At 30.0% G+C, this 11,204-nt stretch overlaps 1 pseudogene; it reads right to left on the bottom strand.

Moving 5' to 3' along the window:
* Positions 1-2,010: 2,010 nt before the first annotated feature.
* On the bottom strand, positions 2,011-3,760 carry LOC129311852 (7-deoxyloganetin glucosyltransferase-like; annotated as a pseudogene).
* Positions 3,761-11,204: the final 7,444 nt, after the last annotated feature.

Genomic DNA, 11,204 nt, shown 5'->3' with positions numbered 1-11,204 from the left:
TCTTTAAAAGTGACATGTGGGCTTTGGAATCACTCCGATTGGAGGTCAGATGATGAAATTGTGCACTCCGGAAGTTGGTCCGGAAGTGCTGTCATGACAGCAAAAATAACCAATTTTTTAACATGTCTAATTTTTAATCCGACCGTTGGATCTTTTTGAAATTTGGTATACTTATAGTACCCTTTGAATGTGACGTGTGAGCTTTAAAATCACTTCGATCGGAGGTCGAATGACGAAACAAGTGCCTCCCGAAAGTTGGCCCAGGAGGGCTGTCATGACAGCATCTTTTTATTTCACTTTCGTCTAGCTTGCTTCCGCGTGCTATAGGTAGAACCTATAAATTTTTTTTAAAGGCTTTAAATGTTTACTTTGCAATTGTGTATTTATTTAGTGATTTAAATGGTTTGTTTCCTAAGTTGGTTTTAGGATTAATTCCTTAACCACACTTAGTTTATTTGAATTGTGTGATTTTTGAATAACACTCGAGGCAAGTGTTACATTCTTGCAGGTAATTGAATTTGCTAAAGATGAGTTTTACTCCCAATATGTTTTCCTAAACCTTCCACATAATGATTCATGTTGGACTGAATGTGTGATGGAGGGTATTCCCCCTTTTTATTTTATAGGAAAAATGATAAATAAATCATTTCAAAATAGAGAAATGATAATTTGATCTTGTAAAATATAATAATACCTTTTATGTTTTTTTTTATAATTTTAGCTTTGAAATTCACAATTCTAGTTTAGTAAATAATAAAAGTGATTTAAGCAATTTTTTTTTACATTTTTCTATAATCGACAAAGTACGACAAAGTTTTTTTGATTCTACTTTAGTTTTGGAATTCATAATTTTGGTTCAGGAAACTACTAAGTTGGTTTAAGCATTTGTAACATTCTTCACCATTTTTCTTCAATTAGCAAAGTACAACAAAACATATTTTTTGTTCACAACTTTAATTTTGAAATTCACAAATCTAGTTCAATAAATAAATAAAGTAGTTTAGACATTCACAAGTTTTTCTCACCATTCTTCTTCACTTTTTTCTAAATTAAATGATATTTTTTATCATTTCATCAAAAAATTTAATAACAATTAAGTTCTTTGAGACTTAAAAAAATTATCATATTTTGTGAGACTAAATTATTATTTTCTTATTTCAGAAAGATTTATTTATCATCCTCCCTTTTATATAATGAAGGACATTGTCCATAAATAAATAATTAGAATTTAATTACTTCATAAATTTTGTAAATTGACTTATAAATAGAAGGAAAAATTATGTATAGGTCAGATATGAAGGACTAACCTACAAATAGATCCTGCAAACTTGGAAAAATACAGTCAAGCCTCATGGACCAAAATATAATTGAAATTTTAAATGAAAAGATCTCTGTGACCCTACTTACTAAAAAAAAAAACAAAACAATAGTTTGAAATCATATTTACCTTACTCTTACAACTACAATTTTATAATTTATAAATATAAATTTTTAATTCACAAGTCAGATTTTCTGTTTTATAATAATATATTAAAATCATATTTACCTTTTACTTATAATTATAATTTTACAATTTACAAGTAAAAAATTTTTAATTCACAAGTCATATTTTGTGTTTTATAAATAATAGACTGAAATCACATTTACACTTTATTTACAATTATAACTTCATAATTTATAAGTAAAAAATCTTAATTCATAAGTTATATTTCATATTTTATAATTATAAATGCATCATTGTTCATGTATAATTTGATATATTTATCTTTACACCCTTACCACAAATTATACTCAAATACCAAAAAGATTTGACCGTAATTTCTTAGTTTCATGAGATTCTTACACAAAGCTATATATATTTTTTCCTACATAGAACTGTTGTAAAAATTTTATAAAAGGAATGATTCACGTTGGACTGATTTCGTTAAAATGACCTGAAGGAAGCATTTTATACATGTAGTTATATATCACCGACTGAGAGATAACAATGCAAGGACTTTGGAACACATACAATAAAACTGGCATATGATATAAATGGAAATGGAAGCTCATAATTAACACTAAGGTATAACAAAATCTACGTATTCTGATTTAAAAAACAACAACAACAAATCCCTCTACTTGGTAATAGTTTTATTTGCCAGAAGCACTTGTCGTACGACGGTCTCAAAATTCTGAAACGAAGATCCACCATGTCTACAGGTTGCTTCCTCTGCCATTTTCTTCCATTGAAGTGCCTTCTTCTTCATCTCTTTCCCCTTCTCTCCCTCCATTAATTCCTTCACAAGCCTCTCTACTCCTTCCCTCTTCACATCGCTCTCAATCTCCAACCCAATTCCCCATTCTCTGCTCGCAAATCTACAATTCGTCTGTTGCTCTGCGAAGAACGGCCAACATGTCATAGCCACACCACCGCAGATACTTTCAATAGTTGAGTTCCATCCACTGTGCGTCAAGAATCCTCCCACTGAAGGATGAGCCAGAACTTGTTCTTGTGGACACCAACTTGATAACAGCCCTCTGTTTCTGGTTTCTTCGATGAATTCTGGAGGAAGAACTGCTTTATCGCCCGTAACAAGATTGGGTCGGATTACCCACAAGAAGGTTTTGTTGCTGTTAGCAAGTCCCCATGCGAACTCTATCATTTGCTCTCTCGTCATCACTGTGATGCTCCCGAAGTTGACTTATACAACAGAGTCTGGTTCTTTCGTGTCTAGCCATTCCAGACACTCTGGTTCTTCCTTCCACAGGTTTGATCCGATTTGATTCAAGTCCTTGTCAGTGAATTCGTTGGTGAGTAGATTTAAGGGACCGATGGAGTAGATTGGAGGCAAGATGGATGATAGTCCTTCTAAAACGTCATGTTCTAGAGCATCGAACGTGTTCAAGATGATTGCAGAAGCTTTCTTAGCCCTTTCACACTCGCCAAGAATGAAGTCGAGCATGAATTCATCTGGGTTTGTGGTTCTCACAAAGCTTGGGATGTCCCTTAGCCGGATTTCCTTGATTCCTGGAATCCAGTCGATCACAGTAGTCTCCAAATACCCATTTGTTAAATCGCTCGAATCTGGGTTAAAACATGATTTTGACCAAAAGTAATATTAGAGTATGTCAAAGATTTTTCAACGAGATACCGAACAAGCGCCAAGTTCGATTAAATACATAAAGCATAGAAGATAGTCTACCTTTGAGTGGTGTCAAGCCTTTGTCGATGAGTTGGCGGTAATGAACGTAGCAAAGAAACCCACAAGCACTAGTAGTCCAGAAAAGGACCTCTGGGATGCCGAGTTCATCGGCGGCGGCCACCGTGAAGCTCATGACTCCATCGGAAACTATGGCGGTAACGGGAGGGACATCAGGGGAATTGTTGAGTTTGTTGAGGAGGTTTCTGAAGGGAGCTAAGCAAGTTCTGCGGGTGGACTCGCAAAGGGAAGGGATGTCCTGTGTGGCGTCGACGACGACTTCGTCGGAGTCGGTAAGGCCGTCGGGGATGGTTTCGAAACAGAAAGAAGAGAGGCCATTGAGGGAATCAGGACCTCGTGATTTGAGAAGACGTTTATGGTTGAACTCAGTGTTAACGAAGGTGATGTGAAAGCCATGAAAGTGAAGAAGCTTTGCGAGCTTAAGCATGGGATTGATGTGGCCCTGTGCTGGGTATGGGATACACACAACGTGAGGCTTCTCTGAAGTAGCCAATGAACCCATTTTCCACTCTGTTTTCCGATACAACTCTCAAGGAAGAAGATGATATATGCGAGGACGAGGCTGTTTACTTGTCTTTGCCCATGTAAGCATATTTATAGGGGTTAGGCACCGGAGGCAATATATATATATTTATATATTTTTCCAGAGACGGATCCGATCTTGTAACCAAAAGAAAAAGAATCTTGGGGGCATCAATATTATGTGAGCAGTGTTGGTACTGTAAATGTGAACAGGGAATGGTGGATGGCCACTAGGGGGAGCCCTTACCACAGTCGGCATCGTACGCTTCCTTTGACTTCAATCGACATACTCTGAAAAAGGGCAAATAAATAAATAAATAAGACGAATTCAATTATCAGTGACAAAGCATAACCTTCTGACGCGGAGCTGACGATAGGAAGATTTTAATTATGTTTTTAAAGTAATTGTACTTGTGTTTTTGTATTCTTTTTTTAATGATTTCTATATTAATTATATTTTATATAAAAATGATATAAGATTAACAGCTTCAGTTTTATGATCCTATCACCGCCAACCTCTGCTTTACTTAGATAATTTACACCATGAATTTCTAGTTTTGCTCACTTGTTATATTCTCCCTGCTCAAAAATTATTTTTAACCAAATTTTACTTCAATAAATTAATTATTAATTAATTATCTTTAAATTAATATTATTTTTTATATTTATCCTTATTTAATATATTATTATATTTTAAAATAAATATAAAATAATTTATTTATTAAGAACATCTTTAAAAAAATACATTAATTATATCTTAAAATATTAAAAATATTTTATATTTTTTAATGTTCAAATCTCAATAACGAGAGTAGCATAATTATTTTTGAAAATTACTTTTACACTTATGAATATTTTTTCAAATAATATTGCGGACAAAGTTATCATGAACAATGATCCATTATATACAGGTTCTCTAAATTATATTGATCAAATAAATTATTGTTTCTATACAAAAAAGCTAAAAAATTTATTTTGATAATTGTATTTTTTTAAAAAAAGCCTATATATGGAGAACTCATTAAGAAATATTTTTCGTGTGTGATTACTTAGTAGGATTTATATAAGTTGATCTTCTTATAAAAATAAATTTTAAACAATATTAATTTAGGAGGACAAAAATAATTTTTTGTGTTATTTTCTGAATTTTTTAAAAAAATTAGTACTGTATTAGTTTAAAACAGAATGTATTCTATTTTCTTCTTTTATTAAAAGGTTTTTTTTTTAACATCGTGACAAATTGAACCATTGACTTCTCATCACGCTCAAATTCATACCAGATAGCTTTGAAATATGTTAAATCTCTCATATTGGTTGAGTGTAGCGTGTAGTCAAAATGGGCTAATCTATGGCTGTCCATTTTGTCTATCATGTTGAATGCAATGTTGGAACTAAATATGGGTATCATATTTAATAGAAATTCAAGTCTTAGTCTCTCACATTATGAATGTTACCATTTTTACTGGACCTAAATTTCACTAGTTTTTAATTTTGCATGTTGGTTTAGGGTAGAGTGTGTAGTCAACATGGACTAGATCTGTTTAGCTGTCCATTTAGACCCTCTATTATTGATAATAATTTTAAAATCAAATCAAATCGAATAGTCCGACCTAGTGGACCGCCAACCGGTCTTTGTTTCGATTCAGTTTGAACCACAAAACTACAAAACCATTTTACCTTTTAAACCATATGGGGTCACTCTAAATTTGTAATTAGATTGAGAATAGTTACAAAACCACCAACCAGAATGTTTATGTGAAAACTAAATGGCTCTTTTTTTTTTTTAACTTTGTTCCAATTTCAACCCTTAAGAAATACCTTCCTCACTTTTAAAACATTTTGACAAGGTGAAAACAAATTTGGTTTGTGCACTTTGTTTTAATTTTGACCCTATACATGTATTTTTCATTTTGTTGGGACACCTTTTTTGATAAATCATTTTTATTCTTTTTATATGTTTTAATTTGAATAAATATTTGGGTAAAAAAATCTAAATTAATATAGGATATCTGTTATGAGTGTTGGTATTGAATCAATTGATGTTATATCGTGTTATGAGGTTTATTAACTTATAATTAACTTGAAATACTTAGCTTTATTTTCAAAATTTTATTAATTTTATATTATTTCTTATATTTATATAATATATAAAACAACAACAACAGGCCTTTATCTCACTAGGTAAGGCTGGCTACATAGATTGCAAAATATTATTGTGCTCTATTATTTACCAAACTTTTAGAAATATTATTACTTAAGAGATCGCGTTCAACAACTTCCAAAAGTGTTCTTTAGACCTTCTTTTATCCCTCTTAACAGAGCTCAAAGTTATATGTTTTACTCTTCTCATTGGTACCTCACGTGGTCTTATTTATAAATGCTCAAATCATATCAAATGATTTTCTACCACTTTTTCATCAATATGTGCTACCCTTACTTTTTCGCGTACATGCTCATTTTGAGTTTTATCTTTACATGTATATCTGCTCATCTATCGTAATATTCTCATCTCTACTACTCCAATTTTATACTCTTGTGACATTAGAGCCTAATATTCACTACCATATAACATAGCCAGTTTGATAGCAATATGATGAAAATTTCCTTTAAGTTTATTAGGCACCTTACATTCACAAATAATTCCTTTAACTTTTTTCCAATTAAACCACCTAACTTGAATCCTATGTGAAATATTCTTATTGATTTTGCCATCATTTTGAATAATGGCTCCCAAATATCTAAAATTTTCTATTTAAGGTATAATTTGATCTCCTAATTTCACTTTCAAATCACTGTCGACTAGTCTCTTACCAAATTTACAATATAAATATTTCATCTTACTCCTACTTAGACGAAAACTTTTTAACTCCAATGCCCTCCTCCATAACTCAAGTTCACAATTAATCTCTTCTGTTGTCTCTACTATAAGAACTACATCATCTGTAAGGAGCATACATTTGAAAATTTTTTCTTGAATATGTTTTGTCAAAACATTTAGGACTAATTTAAATAGATAAGTACTCAAAGATGATCCCCGATGTAGTCCGATTTTTATAGGAAAGTCCTTTGTTTGACCACTAGATGTTCTTATATTAGTTTTTACCCCCTCATACATATCTTATATAACTTTAATATACGCAATCCGTACTCCTTTTATTTTAAGGCCTTCCAAAACACTTCTCTTAGTATACAGTCATAAGCTTTTTTCAAATCAATAAAAATCATGTGTAAATCTTTTTCTTTGCAACGATACTTTTTTATTAATCCCTTTAATAGATAAATCACCTCTGTAGTTGATCTACCTGACATAAAATTAAACTGATTCTCAAAAATACTTGTCTATAATCTCAACCTACGCTTAATTACTTTCTCCCACAATTTCATTGTGTGGCTCACGAGTTTAATCCCTTTATAGTTAATATAATTTTGAATATTCCCTTTATTTTTATAAATAGAAATTAATGTACTTCTTCTCCAGTTATTAGTCATTTTCTTGGACCATGAAATCACATTAAATAACTTAGTTAACTATCTCACCCTTTCTTCATCTAAACATTTCCACACTTCAATAGGTATAAAATTAGGTCTGTTGGTTCTATCATTTGCCATTTTCTTAAGAGCTTTCTTTATCTCTTTATCACATATTATTTGATAGAATAACAAATTTTGTTTTCCTACACGAGTTATTAAATCCTTCAAGCTACTAGACAAACCCTCTCCATCATTGAAAAGTTTAGAAAAGCAAGTCTCTCATCTGTTTTTAATTTTATCATTTGTAACTAAAATTCTTTCCTCTTCATCTTTTATACACCTTACCTATTCTAGATCTCTTAATTTTCTTTCCCTACTCTTAACAATCTTATAAATGTTTTGTTCTTCTTTCTTTATCTTAAAGCTCTTATAAAATTCTTCAAAAGTTTTAGAACGAGCTTTACTCATAACTCTTTTAGTTTCCTTTTTAGCCATACGGCACCTTTCCTAATTTTTTTCATTATTACACAAATATATGACTTTAAAATAGTTCTTCTTATGTTTGATTTTGTCCTGTACACTATTATTTTACCACCAAGACTCCTTATCTCTGGGACTAAAACCTTTTGATTCTCTAAAAATTACTTTTGCAACCTCTATTATCTTTTTACCCATATCCTTCCATAAGATGTTAGCACTTCCCTGAAATTTTAAAATTTCTTTGTCCACAAGATTCTACTTAAAAAATATCCTGCTTCTCACCTTTTAATTGTCACCACCTAATCTTTGGTACTACCACTTGTCAACATTTTTTAGTTTTAATCATAATACATACATCGAGGACAAGAACCCTATGTTGTGTTATTACAGCATCCTCGGGAATCACCTTACAATTTTTACAGAGTTTTTTATCTGTGTTCCTAAATAAAAGAAAATCAATCTGTGACTTTAAGGCTCCACTTTTATAAGTGATGAGATGCTTATCTTTCTTTTTGAAACGAGTGTTGGCAATTTTAAAATCATATGCCAACAAAAAATCAAGAAGAGTTTGTCCTTCATTGTTTAGCTCTCCAAAACCAAAATCACCATGCACCCTCACATATTAACCATCCTCCCTCCCGACATGCCTATTAAAGTCTCCTCCAATAAAAATCTTTTTACTCTATGGTATGTGTTGAATCAACTGCTTCAAGTCCTCCCAAAATAATTTCTTAAGATTGGCTTCTGTCCCTACTTGAGGCGCATGAGTGTTAACAATATTAACAGCCTCACATTTAACTATCATGTTTAAGGAATAATTATGTCTCCAATTTTGCTAACTTCTACAACATTCCTTATTTTTTCTATATATCAAAGTTTGAAACCTTGAATATCTTTAGCTTCTTCTCCACACCATTTTGTTTCTTGCAAGTATAAGATATTGATTTTCTTTTGAATAATAACCCCTACAACCTCTATAGATTTACAATTCAATGTCCCAATATTTCAAGTATTAAATCTAATCTTGCTCTCATAAACTAACTTCTTTAGTTGCGTATGTCAAGAATGACATAGTAACCCTTGCTCATTTAGTACTATATCTAGGTGCCAATGCAGCGGCTCTAACTTACTTATCATTGCATTCAAGCCATGCAGCGCGTCATTTACAGGCAACGACCTAGCATTAGCATTATAACATGTATTGTCCATGTTCATGATAGATTCAACAAAGTTTTACGTTGGCTGTTGATGGCTTAATACAATCCTCCTTTTTTATCCCAATTTGGGATCGGTTACAAACATAGGCGGAGTTATATTTAATGTTTTATATTATATATAATATTTCAAATTTAATTATTACGTCATTAATTTAATTGTAGGTCCAACTAGTTGAACTATATGAACCATAAACAATGGCATTTTAGTTCAACGTCCAATTCAGTTTTGATTATTAGAGAGTAGGACTTGGAAAAATGTTAAAATCTAGTATAAGAGGATTTTTGAGCCCTAACTGGATAAGCCTGTAAAAATTGTGATCAGGCACAAACAAGCATTAATGGCTAATACGCCTCTTTGGACTTAAGAATTGGTTTTTTGTTGCTTCTGTCCAATTGTGAAATTGATGTCTTGGATATATAATTGAGTTTTTAAATTGGATATAATTTTTGTATCCGATTGTATTTGATTAGGTTGTTTGGTTGGAAATGTTGTTTTGCTTCATTTTGTCTTGGCTTTCACGTTATTTGTGGAATATAATATTATAGACTACAAATATTTATATTTTGGATGATAATAATTTAGATAATTTATAATTTATAATTTATTATTCTTTTTAGACTTTAAATCTTAATACAGTCTTCTAGTCATTTAATTTTAATCCTTTTGAGTTTATATATGCATTATCATATTTTGAGTTTTAAATTTAAAATAGACAAAAATAGATATGCGAGTTTTAGACCCAAATCCAAGCCTGATCAACATTAAAGTCAAATTTGAGAAAAATGAAAAATTTTAAAAATTATATATTATGTGTTTGACCCATAGTTGTTAAACTCTTGAGTTGATTCTACGAATTTAATATTTTTATATTTCTAACTTATAAAATTATGTTAACTCACTCATAAACTCAAACTAGATATAAACTTGATTAAACTCATGAGTTTACTTTCGAGTTTACTACTTTCATGTTTTTAATTTACAAAATATGTCAACTAATTAATAAATTCGGATTAGATACAAACTTGATTAAACTTGTTAAACTCGTCAATTTTTTTTTTGAGTTGAATAAATTGAGTATATACTATAAAAAATTTAATTTATAAAAGCTATAAGATTAGTTCAAAAAAAAATGAAAATATAAAAACTAATATTAATAAAAAAAATAAAAATATCAAAAATAAGTTTCCCTATTTTAAAATTTTTATATCTTACATATGATAATTTATCACTGCAGATGGCTTTAATTTTAATATGTATATTTTTAATATATTTTAAATTAAATTATAATTATATTTTAATAATTATTTATTAATAAAAATAAATTTTTATAAATTTATAATTTATTAATAATACGAATTTACATTCTTATCACAAATTAAATAAATTTGTGACTTTAATAACGTTTGAAGTTTTAACTTTCAACTTGTAAGAATAAGACTCCTTGCATGTGGAGTTGCGCCCGGCCTTTTTACAGCTCACGTCATTCGGTGCTCATCACTTGCACCAAATGCTGATTAAATGATTTTAATAGTTCATTTAAATTAATTTTTAAATATTTTATTATTAACTTTATTACTATAAAAATAAAATTTTTTTAATATTAAACATATATTATTTAAAATACAGTTAAATAATTAATTTATAAAACTTATAAATTTTTTTTAATAATAAATTGTGCCATTCAAATTATATCTCAACCGTCTAAAGTCTATTTAAATAATCAAATTATAAAATTTATAATATTAAATTAAATTATTTAGACTAAATATATGCTAGTCAAATTGATAGTCAACATATTTATTAAAAAATTTATATTTATTTTATAAGATTTCTTTTAATAAATATAATATTAAATTAAAAATATTTTAAAACTAATTTAAATGAATGATAAATATTATTTTAGAATGAAATGAAAGGTTAGGAGTCTAGTGAGCCCTCAGTGTGTACTGAATGCGAAGGCACTCAAATTGAGGGTTTGGGGACTTGAGGGGTGGTTGGGAACTTGGGATGAGCTATTTGAAATTGTGGATAGAGCTGGGAATACGGGTACGGGCGGGCCCGGCCCTTAAGGGCCTAAGCCCTAAAACTCAATTTTTCATTTTGACCCCCATTTTTCAAGCTCGGCCCTTATACTCAGGGCTCAGGGCCAGGCCCGTAAGCCCTTTTTTAAAAATAAAAAAATTAAAATAAAATTAAACATTATAAATAGATTAAAATATTTTAAAATTAAAAAAATTAAAATCATCATAATTTTTTAGAAATTAAATAACATACATTAGAAGTCTAGTAATAAAATTTAAATCTTCATTT

Source organism: Prosopis cineraria, unplaced genomic scaffold (assembly GCF_029017545.1).
Source record: "Prosopis cineraria cultivar Desert tree isolate PC_DT_omini unplaced genomic scaffold, ASM2901754v1 PC5, whole genome shotgun sequence".
NCBI lineage: Eukaryota > Viridiplantae > Streptophyta > Magnoliopsida > Fabales > Fabaceae > Prosopis > Prosopis cineraria.
The sequence above is the reverse complement of the archived record's forward strand: the minus strand, read 5'-3'. Positions and strand labels throughout refer to the sequence as shown.